Source organism: Tinamus guttatus, unplaced genomic scaffold, assembly GCF_059628265.1.
Source record: "Tinamus guttatus ecotype Peru unplaced genomic scaffold, ASM5962826v1 Tinamus_guttatus_pri_ptg000348l, whole genome shotgun sequence".
NCBI lineage: Eukaryota > Metazoa > Chordata > Aves > Tinamiformes > Tinamidae > Tinamus > Tinamus guttatus.
The window spans coordinates 102058-116207 of NW_028288882.1; positions in this window are offsets into that span (position 1 = coordinate 102058).

Here is a 14150-nt window from a genome sequence, read left to right on the forward strand (position 1 = left end):
CTTACGTCTCTTATGGAAGACCTTGCACTGATAAGGATTCTGTTAGTCCTGAGAAGGCAAAGGCAGCCATACCCACGCTGGGACCCAGAGTACAGCAGTGCTGACAAACTGGGCTGTTGCCTCCTTATCTGCCAGGAAAATGCCTTACAGCTGTAACAACTTCTGTCTTTGTGTCCCTTCTATGTTCTAGTCCTCTTTCAGGATGCTGGCAGAAGATTACAATATCATGGTTAACAACGCCTACTTGAGTGATATCCAGTTTCAAGTGGACTCGGGAGAAATCCTTTATGCCCATATGTTTGTGCTGTATGCACGCTGTCCACGGGCTGTTCAGCTGGTAAGTACTGCTGTTAGACTCTTCTCTTCCCCTCGAGTAAAGCCCCTTTGCAGTAACAGGAGTTTGACCGTCTATTCCAGACTGATCACAACAAATGAGTTAGTGATGCCGTACAGTAAGCACAGAGTATTTGGAGATCCAGTGGCAAGTCACTCTGGACCTGCTGATTATGGAGTAGACAGTATTTACAAGCTGTGCTTGTAACTAACCCAGACAGAGGTCTGTCACTCCCACAGGTGCTATGGAGGTAGCTGCATTGACCTGTGCCTTTGGCAAGGCCAGTGAAGTAATTTCTGTGTTCCCAGAAGCATTTTGGTTCATACAGTTTCCAGCCTGCTCCTGTGCAATTTCCTGCAAAGGCAATGAAAGGCAGTGGGCTGAAGACAGGAACTTGCCCTCTGACAGAGCTGCCACCAGACCATACCAACTTCTTGACAAAGTTTTGTCATTCTTTCTGGAATCAGTAGAATTCGTTTTGTCCTCATGCATGATTACAGCAGTTTCAACTCAAGGTGCTTAGGACCATTTATGAGGGGTCCTTGAAAGCTTCAGGGTACAAGTTAACAGCTGTATGGAGCTCCCTATTCCCCAGGGAGCTCTGTATCTCTGGTCATTTTAGCTTCCCTCTGAGGCATCAAATCCTAGCCATAGGAACAGACTTTGACACAAAAAAAAAAAAAAAAAAAAAAAAAAATTAGTGGCCTGATAGAGAGCAGATACTGCTGGTGTTGTTCCTTTATGAGGAAGTGGACCTTGTTTGCTTTCCTTTTACCGCACAGGTTTACGACGAAGGGATATATGTGAAGGTGAAGGACGATGACGACGAGCAGACGCGCCGGGTGCTGCTGAGTGATGTGACAAAAGAGGCAGTCCTCGCACTCCTGCGATATCTTTACACTGCTTATACTGACATCCCTGCTAGAATCGTGCCCCAGCTGAGGGCTTTGGCTACCAGGTTTGTATCATATGAGTGTGCTTTGGGTCACCTCATGCTTTCAGCCACATGGACTTTAACCTGATACCTTCTGTTGTGGTTTCAGTGGCTTTCACAAAACTCATTTCACTTGAGATGCAAGTACCTCTGCTTCCATCTTAAGTGAAATATGAACAGAAGAGCCTCATTTTTTCATGAATCTTTCTTCAGGTTACATCTGCTTGAGATTTTCTATTTTTGGTTTATGACTAGAACACTTTTGCCAAGTTTTGTCTCATGATCTTTAATGACAGCTGATGGTGGCAATGGTGATGAGTGTAATTCTCAAAGCATTGCCCTAGTGACACACTTAATCTGAATGAGACTTGCATTATGTGGATGCAGGGAATGCTAATTTGTTATGTCAGTCATGATCCTAGACATGTGTTAGATAATGAACTTGAAACAGCAGCAGATGAAACACATTCTATCGGATCAAAATCACTTAGTTCTGGAAATGTAGGTGTCCTCCTTTTAAAGTAATTCTGAAAAAGACCAGGAAAAAAAATCTGCTCTTTTATGTTGATAGTCAGTTAAACTCATACCTAATCAAGGAGAACTGATTATCCTCTGTAGTGGCAGCGATGCATTGTTTGGAATGGAGGAAATAAGTGTGAAACCTGAGAAGATTATGGTGACACGGAGTGAAAACCTGAAATTGTTATTGACTTTATTAATGTTGAAACTGCATGTCTAATTTGGCACAACAGTTTCACAAATTAAATTTAACTTTCTTTACAAGACTCACTAGATTGATGAGGCAACTATAACATTTTGGAATTTTGAATGAATTTTGAGGGAGATTAACATTTCTGTTACATTCTTGCAGGTTTGATTTAAGGGAACTTGTGCTCAAGTGTAAGGACTGCGCTGAAGAGAGCCAGGCATCTTCTGGAGTGGATCCAGAAGATGATCTCCTCTCTGCGAGAGACGATGAAGATAATGATAACAGAGCTGAGAACTTCAAAGAGCTCCTGAACTCAGTGTGGGTGGCTGAAGATGAGGAAGAAGAAGCTGTGCTAAACCCTGCATGCCAGAAGGAAGACGACAACAGGGTGGGTGAACAGGAGCCGGAGGAAATATATGAGTTTGCTGCAACTCAAAGAAAAATGGTTCAAGACAAACTGGAGATGAGTGAAGGCACAGATTACAACATCTGTAGGGATACTGAGGTAGCCCAAGGTGCGAACCAGCAGACTAAGAAAAAAGAGGCAAAAAGGTCCGTATCTGCCTTGATAAGCAATGACTTCAAACATCTGAGGGAAGACAATGATGTGGAAACATCCAAATGTGACTTGTCTGAAGAAGAGAAAATGCAGAATACAAGTGGATGCAAAAATGGGAATGCCACAAGCATCAATTTTGAGTCTTGTCAGTTTGAGCCTCAGAAGTGGGTTAGGAGATGGGAAAGTGGGAAAGATTTCAAGTTGTCTGAGGCTTCACATAATATGGGAGAAGGAGACCGCTTGGAAGAACAACAATTCACCAACTGTTCACTGCACAATGATACTGATAGGCGTGAAAATTATAAATGCTTATTTTCCAAAAATCAGATAGAATACTGTGAGCCTTCTCCAATGAAAGAAGTTATCAAAGAGTCAGGAAAGGCTGTTAGCGAAAAACATGCTGATGTTAATGATTTGCTTCCTTACTCCAAGTCACAAAAAGACCTCTCTCCACACAGGGATGGTTTTTGTGGCAGTCCTCCTCTCAAATCTTATATGTCTTTTTATCCTGCTGTTGGTTCTTCACCTATGTCTTCAGAATCGGATAGGAAATTTCCCAGAGAAGCAAAAACACCAGAGAGAAATCAAAAACCATTCCTGTCTCCCAAAATAGCTTTCCAGAAAGCCAATGAGCAGGACATTACATCAGGAAATCGGAACATAGAGAGCACAATTTCTCCAAAAGAGCTTTTCTGCACTGATTTAAACAAGCATAAATATGCTTCAGTTTTGTCAACACCAGTCATAAAAACTCCGGATGTTGCAGTCCAGAACAGAAAAGAGGCTGATATTATTTTTTCATCTTCTGATGATGAAATGGAGCTAGAACAAGAGAGGAAGTTACCAGAGTCTGGCTCTCCTGAAAGTTTCCTGAAGCCCAGATTCTGGGAAGTTTCGGATAGTGAAGAGGAGGAATTCCCACAGATGCTTTTTTTAACTGAGAAGGTGTCAGCTTCGGCAGATGCCTGTCCGACAGACCTTGCAAAGACTCCCGGTGAGAGCTTGTATCTGTACAGAGTTCACTGAAGTAGGTTAAATTGTTGTCATTTTAGGTGATCATCCTGTTTGTTGTTCACCTGCTATATTGAGAGGGTGTTTTGGCCTTCTCATCCAAAGCAGTCAGGGCCAGGCACAAGAAGGTACAGTCAGCTTCTGATGTGGGGGAGTGCAACTAAATACGTGGGATAGTTGGAGCGTAGCCATTTGTGATCCATTCATGCTGCTGCTTTGACAGTGATCGTATGCATTGTAGAAATGATGAGACATTACCTGGGAGGGGAAAAAAAATCAAACAGCCTTCACTTTGCATGCTAGGGAATGATTATTCCTTGCAGTAATGGGTCTTGTTTTTCATGCATTCATCACTGATGTATGTGCTAACAATTACACGAAGACATCGGGTAAGCTTTGCTTCCAGTGGTAGAAGATAGAGGTTGGCTGGAAGTAGGTGCCTCTCCTGCCCACGGGTAGGCTCTCTGCATATTTTCCTGCAAAGCTCTTCTGATTTGCCTTTGCTTTGACTTGCCCTGCCCTTGTGTTTGCTGATTGTAGGCTCTTCCAACAGATTTTTGTGTGTCCGGCACTGGTCCCAACTGGAGGACACAGTGAGCGGTTTCAGGACGCACACAAGACTAAGGGCCAAGCTGCTCTTTGCCACCAGATTGCACTTAGTGGTGTCAGGAGCTGGGCCTTGTCTGCTTGAATGTCTGATGACACAGAGAACACTAGCCTCTGGGGTCATACCCTTCTGGGGTCAGCTGCTTACTAGGACAGTTCCTTCCATCTAAGCTCTAAGAACAGTAATTTATCCCTTAATATTTATTAGATATATTACTAATTATACTATCGTAAGTAATTAGTTTAACAAGCAGGATTTAGAACATGACCTGAGACTGACTGTGCTTCACAGTATCAGGAAATCAGTATCACTAAATCAGTATCTAATTCAGGCCCCCAGAACCTTGACTTGTTCAGTTTCTTCTGCATCAAGTCTCTCCTATGCAATTTTCTTCCTTGGGAAAGAACCACTTCACAGAATTCAGTAAACATATATTTTTAATTACCTTGCAGCAGTTCTATCAAAGCCTCCAGTGGGCTTTTTTATTCAGACCTAACATATGGCTCAATTTGTTTTCTGATTTAAAGACACTAAAAAGCAAATATCCTAGACCCAAGGAAGACGAAAGTGTTGATCTGTTCAGTATAAAGGTATTTAGTAGAGCAGCTTGCAGACAAGTAGTTCTTCTTAAACAGTTACTATATAACATTAAAATATCTGCCACCAGGAGGGGAAGATATCATCCCTCCTATATCCTTCTGTACTAATTCTGATGACAATTTCATTCTGTTGCAGAACCTGCCTGTCAAGAGAAGGACAAGTCTCCTGAGACTCCTATGACACCAATGCCAGCTTACTCCCTTATGAAGACCCCAGAACTGAAGAGGGAGTTGAGCAGGTTAGCACTGCTTCTACAAGTATATCTAGAAAAAAAAAAGTACAAGTACATCGCTTTATGAGCAGAAAAAATGCATGGAAGTTCCATCTCCATATGAGGAAGAACTTCTTTACTGTTTGGGTGTCACAGCCCTGGAACAGGCTGCCCAGAGAGGTTGTGGAGTCTCCTCCCCTGGAGATCTTCCAAACCCGCCTGGATGTCACCCTGTGCCACATGTTCTAGGTGTCCCTGCTGGAGCAGGGGGGTTGGACTAGATGATTTCGAGAGGTCCCTTCCAACCCCAACCGATCTGTGATTCTGTGAGAAACCTGCTGGTAGGTGGTGTGAAAGGCAGCTACTGTGCTAAAGGGGAAAACTTGATGGTTTTCCAATGTCATGCTCTTCCAGCTGGCCACTGAGCTTCCTGGCCTGGTCACATTGCTGAGCTATAGCAGTGGAAGGCGCAGCATTATCTTAGGCTTAAGTCCTACCTTTCTCTTTCAGATTTGGAGTTCGTCCTTTCCCAAAACGCCAGATGGTGTTAAAGTTGAAGGCCATATTCCAGTATCCTCACCAGGACGTGGATACGGATGTGGATACTGACACAGAGGATGATATCCCATCCTCCCAGCTTCCCCCACAGAGGCCTCCAGCCAAGCGCCGTAGGCAGCTGAAGACTAACGGGCATGCTGGTGGGAAATGTGCCAAAATCTCCAACTGTAGACAGACACCAACTGTATCTCCAGAGAGGGGCTCTCTGGCAGCTGATAAGGAGGAGCTGATGCTCTCATCATCTCAGGAATCTTCATATTCTCGGGAATCTTCATCCTCGCTGGATGGCAGTGACGTCTCTACTGGTATACAGAGGTAGGGGAACAAAATACTAACAAAGGAGTCTACTGTGCAGCACAGAGATGAGCTGGGAAAATGGGAAATATAAGTGTCAATGCAGAATACAGGGGATCTGTACTGTAGCCAGCTTCCCTGAGCTTTTGTCACTTGAAGTAAGTTCTTCTGTTGTACGTTTCAGTCTAATTGCTAGTGAGCTATTCTGAGAGCACAGAAATGCTCACGGGTGAAACTGCACATGGGCAGAGCTCAAAGCTGGCACTGCAAGGAGCCTCGCAGGGTGGAGTGAGAGCCTGTAAGAGGAGCAGGGAGCGCTGCTCGGTGAGCACTGCGTGTGGTGCTGCACAGAGCAAGTGTGTCAGCAGTAGTGCAGCAGGAGCAAGGAATGCCGGGCAGCACCGGCACAGCTTGATGTGCAGGTTTGCAGAACACGTGGCATGTCCTGCCTCCCTCCCTTTGGCAATTGCTGGTGTCGGAGATCCTACACAGGGCATTGCAAGGGTTGGCAGCCAGGGACTTGGGCATCTCTGAGTGTGCCCTTGATGACCAGTTGTTTCCTTGATTGTTTTTTGCACTTTTTCTCACTTTTAGTTCTTGTAGCAATATATCCGAAGATGAGGAAGAGGAGCTCCCAGCTTCTCAGACAGCAGCCCAGGAAGCAGATACACTGGACGCAGTGGGAAACTGCATCATTTCAAATTCAGTCCTGTACCACAAGGTCCTCTTTTACGAGCCAATTGAGCTGGCTGCACTGCACCGAGAGCTGAAAGCAAACGGCATGAAGATTTCCAAGGCAAAGCTGATGGATTTTCTAGATGCTTACTGTATCACCTTCACCACGGCTGCAGAGCGGAAGGAGAAGGAAGCCAAAGGCAAGGGGAACGGAAGACAGAGGAAACGCTACTGAATGGAGCCTCTCTCCCATTTCCAGCGGCAGCTGCAAAGATCCCTCCTGTTGGTGCACTCCCCTGCTGCTTCTCCTCTTTATCTTTGCTTTCCATTTTTTCCTAATAAGTTTTAGTTCCCTAATAAGATCTTTTTTCCTGAATCTTCAGACTCTCCAAGTAGTTATTTATTCAGTATCTGAGCGGCCCTACTGATTGCTACGCAGGGGACATTGTGGAAATAAGAGGCCTTTGCTGTCCTGGGTTAATCTGGTGGTCTCTGGTAAAACTCCTCAATCTGTGTGCAGCTGTTCTTCTAAACTATTTCTCATGGCTTTGCAGTGTCCTCTAACACCAGCAATTGTGTGAAAGCCTGGATTCCAACATTCCGCTGTGTGTGTCCAGCATGTAGCAGGTATTGGCGTGCTGGGATCTCCAAGATATAATCTGCTCCATTTTCTGAGGGCTGTGTTACCTTGTCTTTGTAGTCCGATCAGAGCACATCCTTGACAGAGGTGGGGTTTTTTGTTTTTGTTTTTTTAAGGAGATGGTATTATAGCGATTAAATCTCTTCCTTGAACAGTCTCTTCTTAAACCTATTGTAAAAGAAGTTGTGAACATCATCTGGAACTCTTGGACAAACTCCTGGACCCTAAAAGGTCATCTTTTATATGTATTTTGTGAGCTCTTCTGACTTTGATGTGTTTTGAGGGCTTTGGATCTGAAAAGGTCTTGGCAAAAAGGACACATTGTTATTTTTTTTAAAAAAGGAGCCACTTTTGTAATGTATTTATGTATTCTGGAAATTATTTATATTTTTGATATATTATAGCCTTTTTATTTAATTTATATAAATAAACAGAATAAGATCTTGATGATAAACTGTAACAGGTAATGCCTTAGGAAGGCCCGGGGCAGCCTAAGCAGCAGTCCTGGGTCTAGCTGGGAGCAGTAGTGGCTCCACAGTGAGCGCTCTGGCTGGAAGGGTCCTCAGCAAAGGACGGAGGGACAAGGTGAGTCGTGGCACAGGGGCCCAGCAGCAAGGAGAGCTGGAACAAGGGATTGCTGCGCAGTGGCTGGAGAGAGGAAGATCACCAGGTTTGTTTGAGATGGAGAGCACCAAGGTAGGAGAGACTCCAGGTAAGGCTGGGGAAGGTGCTTTGGTCGGCCAGAAGGAGAGATGGGGGAAGACTTTCTTGCAGAAAAAGGCCAAGTTTTGCCTTAAGTGGCATTCTAGGAAATACTGTTTCCCATAATGTATCACATATTTCTCTCTTGTCAGTCTTAATATGTGAAAATAAGTAAGATCCCTTTCCATCTTCTCTGCTGTATTCCTAGTCAAGACATTTATCATCAAAACTTTTGCAATCAATTCTTTCTTATATCTTGACCTTCAGCAAATACAGTGTTACACTTTGGGCATATAAATTACAATCGTTCAACTAATAGGACTGCACCATAAGAAACTTGGTAGCATGCTAAGAAAAAAAAATTTAAAAAAGAACAGTTACTGAAAATGCCTATATCCTCTTTTCTCTGTCATCCTTAAGCCTTTCAACTAAACACTTTGCCTAATGAAACAAAACAAAAATTTAACAACTGTGCCATTCGGATTGGAGATAACATTTTGCAGAGGCTTGTCTCAGTATTCTTGTGGCTACAGCTGACAAAATTAAATGGTTTTCCTAATTCTAACAATTCTCCCAAAAGAGGAAAAATGACTTGCAGCATGTCAGATAGGTCACAATGCAGCCTGCATGCTGCAAATTATCAGAAAGCCATTATTCATTCTCCTGCTCTGTTAATCTGTACGCAAGGGTGTCTCTTCCAGCTAATATTAATGTTTCCATCTGCCAGTGATGACGTTATCAATCAGTTTCATTTGTATACTTTTCTCTGTTTTTGTATGTTCCTAACACAGGGTCATATCTCTCTTGGAAAATCCATTGTCTCTATAAGAAAAAAACCTTTTCAACAAAGATTTGAATTGTTTACTATGTTAAAAAGTAGCCAATATGTTATTGGCAATGTATAAAGCCTTTGGCCTACCCCAACACACCTGATGAGCTCCAAATAAGCTTTGGAAAAAACCACTTCCAAATGTGTGTGACAACGAAGTGATCTGTGTGAGTGCCTATGGATACTAGTAGAGCAACTTTTGCAGCTACTGCCTGTTGTTTTGTGCATTATCACATTTCCTACCTACAAAATCGGTAGGGTGATGACTGTTGTGCCCTCCCTTTCTACCCGACCAATAACTCCCAACTATTGTGTTTACGGTGCTAAAGTTTAGGTACCGAAGTGCTAAATACAAGAACAGCCTTGTGCTCATCCAAGGGCCTCCTGGAGCCTTTGGTAGCTCCATGCTGGTGGATTCCGTGGGCTTTGGTCAGTGACCCGTGCGCTTCAGCTCCATGGTGGCCATACGAAGGACGGGGGGAGGCCTGGCCACGCAGGTCCCACAGAGGTTCCTGGGGACACAGGTAACGCGTTCACGGTGCGTTCCGACCTCCTTGCGTGCGGTTGCTCTTCCCTTTCATCTCGCCCCAGCCGCGGTGGTGGCTGACGTGTGTCCCTGACGCCTGGGCCCCGGTGCCGGCAGCCCTCCTGGCGGCCTCCCAGGGCAGGTCTCCGCTCTCCTGCTTTGCCCCTCTGCTTTCGCTGGGGACCTCGAGGGCCAAGAACCTTCCTCCTGCTCCTGCACGAGGCTCAGAAGCGGCTCCCCCGCGTGACAGCGGCGCTTCCCCCACGGGGGAGCCGCGTGCTGCAGGTAACGAGCTTGCCCGCCGTTCATACTCGGCAGCAACGGGCCCTGAACGGCGAGAAGCGCCTCGTAACGCGCCCGGACAGCGCCGAGCACCGGCAGCAGCGCCGCCGCCGTTTCACGTCGTCCTCGCAGGCCGCGGCCGCGACCGCCGCCTGCCATTGGCCGCCGCCGTCACGTGGCTCCGCCGCCGGGCTGTGGGCGAGCCCGGAGCGGGTAGCGGCCCGGCCGGGCTCGGCCCGGCTCGGCCCGGCCTCGCGGCGGCCGCTACACGGTCGGACCCGGCCCCGCGGGCCCGGGCAGCGCGGCTGTCGCCTCGAGGCCGCGCGTCGCTGCTCTCTGGACCCCGGCGCAGGCGCCCCGGCGGGGCGGGCGGCCGGGCTCTGCTCTCCCCTTTCCCTTCCCCCGGCAGGAGCTCCGGGCAGCGGCGGAACCTGATCTCCCACATGGAGCAGGACGAGGAGCGGTGGCTCTGCCGGCTCCAGGCGCCCCTGAGCAGCGCCCGTGCAGGTAAGGGCCCCCCGCGCCGTCCGAACCGGGTCTTCTGCGGCTTCGGGCACTCCCGAGCCAGCCGCGGTGTGGGGTATTTCATAACCCGCTGTGTGTTTTATTGCTGTCTGCATCTGCGGGTGTTTTAGCATCCAGCCTAACTTACATTGAGGAATTCTGCAGCTTGCAGCGCTTTGTGAGGAACCACATCCTCTGCTTTGAAGCTGCCTTCTACTGGTTCGCTGGATGCCCGTGGTTCTTGTTTTGGAATAAACAGCGCAGGGCAGATGGCTGCCCACCCTCTGCAGGACATGCGTGTTCTTACAGAGCTCTGATATCTCCCATCAGATGAACCTTTCTTGGGCGGAACACCCCGTTAAATCATTTCTCATACAGAGGCTGCTCCAAACCTGGGCATCCATGTTACCTTTCTGTACCTTTTCCAGTACTATTAATTATTCCAGCACATCATTTCAGTCCCATGTCATTGCTCCAAGCCATTTTTAGCTATACTGTTCGGCTGAAGTTCAGTAGGGAGCTGTTATCTCCCAGCTGCCTGCATTGAGCCAGGGGAATCTGCACTCCCCGGTTAGCAGGAACCACGTGTGCCTTCCACTGCTGCCCCTGCGCTCACGTCACCGCCACTCTTGGGGAACTGGAGCTTCTTGTGCCCAGAAGGTGACATCGCAGGCCCTAAGTGAGTGGCTGCAAACTCCAATAGCTGGGACCGGTCGCAGCTGCTCTTCAAATGCAAAGATGATGGATCAGGGACTGGCTGGTCATCTCAGACACAGACCACTTCCCTAATGGGACAAAAAAGTGAGTTTTAGTAACAAAAGTCTTGTAGATCAGCTCCTCCGCAGGGAATCTGATATCCTGCCTCTGATCAGCTGCATAATTTTGGGAAAGCTCCTTCCTCTCTCTAAGCCTGTTACTGTGGCAGCGTCTTCCAAATACTCTTGGGTGCAAATAGCAAATGGAGGCTTTTGTAGCAACGATGACCTTGTTGCATTGCAGCAATGGTCAGAAGCATAGAAATGTGCTGTGAAATAGATACAGGTTTACCAGTATGAACATCTACAGATACTAGCAGATACTGTTAAATCTCTTTGCTTTGGAGTCTGTTTATATAATAATACTACAATACAGCTGGTTGTTTTTAAGTGCAGATTTTAAAAAGGCTGCAAGGTATTCACATGGATCAGCAAGGTTCAAGGTGGTTGTCGTATAGAAGTTGGACACAAGTTGTAAATGATTCAGATGATGAAAAAACAGATTCCTGTGCGTGTAATGCATTTCACATTTTTGAGGGATCCTCCGCTTTTAAGTGTCAGTGTTTTTCATTGGGCAATTCAGTGCGATTCGCCACCTAGCCCAGTAACATCTATCCCAGAGAACTTGGCCTTTGGGGCTCAGTACTAGCAAGTGCTATGCTGGAAGGTGAGGAATGTGATCTGACATTTCTAGAAAGCTAAGGTTTTACCTTATGTGTTAGTTTTTAAGGGCTGTATATAAGGGTTTTGTCTCTTGCTTAGTCCCTGCCTTGCTTTGTCTATTTGGAAACACAGATGAGAATATGAAGGCAAAAGTAAGATTGTTTGGAATAATTTAGCTCTCTCCCTATACTATGTTTCCTGTGTCTCTAACATTTAGTTTGGGTTTTTATTTTAAGTATTTGGTGCTCAAGAATGGCATTTATAGTACTGTGCAGCAAAATATTACTGTGACTTGGCTTAGTAGTAATTGTGGAACCGATGCAATGTCTCAGTACCTCCTAACTGGAGTATTTTCGGTATATTTGTGCAATATTTGCTTGCAAGTTCTTGCAGGATTTTCTTAAGAGCATTTCTAATTCCCATGAAGTGTAGCAACTTAAGAAAGAAGTTGAATAAACCAGCAGAAGTGTTGAAAGACACAAAAACAAAGGAGTTTTTCATGTCAGTTTTTGCAAGCTTCAAACCTTTAGACCTTTAGCCACAACTAACTCAATTGCTTTTGAACACAGTCTGAAATTAAAATGCAGTGTGTGATCTGAGCCCAAACTAAATGCTGTGGAAAGGCAACATCCGTCTTCCTTGTCAACTCCAGGTAGCAGAAAGCACAAATGAAAGGTAATGCTCTGTCGCTTGACCGATGGGCTCTGTGAAAGCCTGAGCGATGGAGCTGTCCACCTTCCAGCTTCATTGCAAGCAGGAAGGGGCTTGTTAAATCCCTGGAGCAGGAGGATTTAATGGACTTTAGCAGCAGCTTTGTGGCCCGCAAATGACCACTGCGGGTTTTAACCACAGAGCTGAAAAAGCAAATATTTGATGCTCGCAAGCAGAGGCTCTGTCTTTATCTCCTCAACATGTATGTGTTTCTAGCATTGGATGTTTCAAAGACCTTAATTCTTAATAGAAGCGCCCCTCCCTGCTGTAAGTTTTCGTGCTTTGGCGCTGTTTTTGCCCGAGAGCGGGTGAGCGGTGTGCCCAGCGGATCGGTGTTTTAGGGTTTTACTCCATATTTGAGCGTTTTTTTTAATTTATTTTCCCGCGCTCGGGGCGGGCGGCCCTCAGGGGGCGCCGTTGGCGAGCGGCGGCCGTTGGGCCCGGCTCGCAGGGCGGGGCCCGTCACCACGGCAACCGCTGTGGCGTCAGGAAGTCTGTGTTGCGCCTGCGTCGCTCGGCTCGGACGCGCCTGCGCGCACCGCCCGAGCAGCGGCAAGCGCGGGCCGTTGGCGCGCGGTGCATGCGCTTCGCTGCGGTCCTTCCCGGTGTTGTGGCGGGGTGCGAGGAGCGGAGGGAGCCGCGGCTGCGGCGGAGAGGTCAGCGGCGGGCCGGGGCCGGCGAGGACCGGGCGGGAGCGGCGGCACCGGCGCCCCCCGATCCCCTCCGCGGGCCGCGGCTCTGTGCTTAATTCTCAGTTGTATTTTTCATTTTGAAACACCCGCTGCATAGATTCCTGATTTGTATGTTACTGTGTTTGCATACAAGCCATGAAAATTTGCACTGAGCAACCGTTACTTTTTATTTTTATGATTACTTCCCCTTTATCCTTCCATAGGAGGTATAATGTGAAGTTTTTCTGTTTTCAATAAGATGCTCTGTAAAATAGGAGGTTAGTTTCTATAACACTTAAAAAACAGGGGCAGTTTTTGTCATGTAAGTACCGATTTAAAATTCATTTCTGGAACGTGATAAAAATTTTACTAGATATAAAATGTTTTGCCTTATGTACGAGGTACTAGTGAGGGGGGTTGCTTTAAAGGAAACATGAACATGATGCACTGATGGGTTATGAGGGAACATAAGTGGGTAGTGTCTGGTAGACAATGATGCTGGTCATTGCTAAGGTTGCTTCTTAAAATCTGTTTTTTTTTTTTTTTTTTTTTAGCCGTTATTTTTTGCTTGTTAATTTGTCATTGCTTGTATTTCCCTATCTGTTTCAGTTACCCTTGTCTGGCATAGGAAGACTGACAGAGACTAGAGCAGAAAGGTTAGTACCTGATTTGGAATTTGTCTTCTACACTTATATTTGTGCTCTGCTCACTGAGTAACTCCTGTTCTCTCTCCTCAGTATTATATATTATATTGGCACTTCCACAAAGCCAGAGAACCTGCACTGTGCAGCTCTTGCATTATGTCTCAGTAGGAGAGAGTGTGCCATAGAGTTGTGGTTCTGGGTTCAAGCAAGTTATTAGGAAACAAGATGGAAAAAGAAAGGGCAGACTATTCATGGTATCATGAGTCCCAACTTTCTGCTCAAAATAGGGTCAGCTCTCGAATTGGGTTGTGTTATTCAGGACTTTATCTAGCCTGATCTATTCTGACCTCCAAAGAGCTGCGTTGGGGGGGTTTGTTGTTTGTTTGTTTGTTTGTTTTCTGCAGGAGCAGTGCTGTTCACTGCTGGGAGCAGTGCTGGGCTGAGCAGATCCTGAGTAATATTTGAATTCACACACATATTTAAGTACACAGGTACTTGTGGAAGTGGCTAAACTTAGCACCATTAGAGCATGTGCTGTCACCTTCTCCCACCCTCTGAAGCTTGGAACTTGAGCAAAAAGAGGAATTAGTAAAAATACACTAAAATCTAACCCTTTCCTCCCAATTTCTAGGTTCCATCTTCAAGAACCATCTAGGTTCTTGCTGCTCTGTGCTATTTTGATTATATACATCAAAAGGTTCAGTTGGGCTATAGACTGAACATCTAAGTGG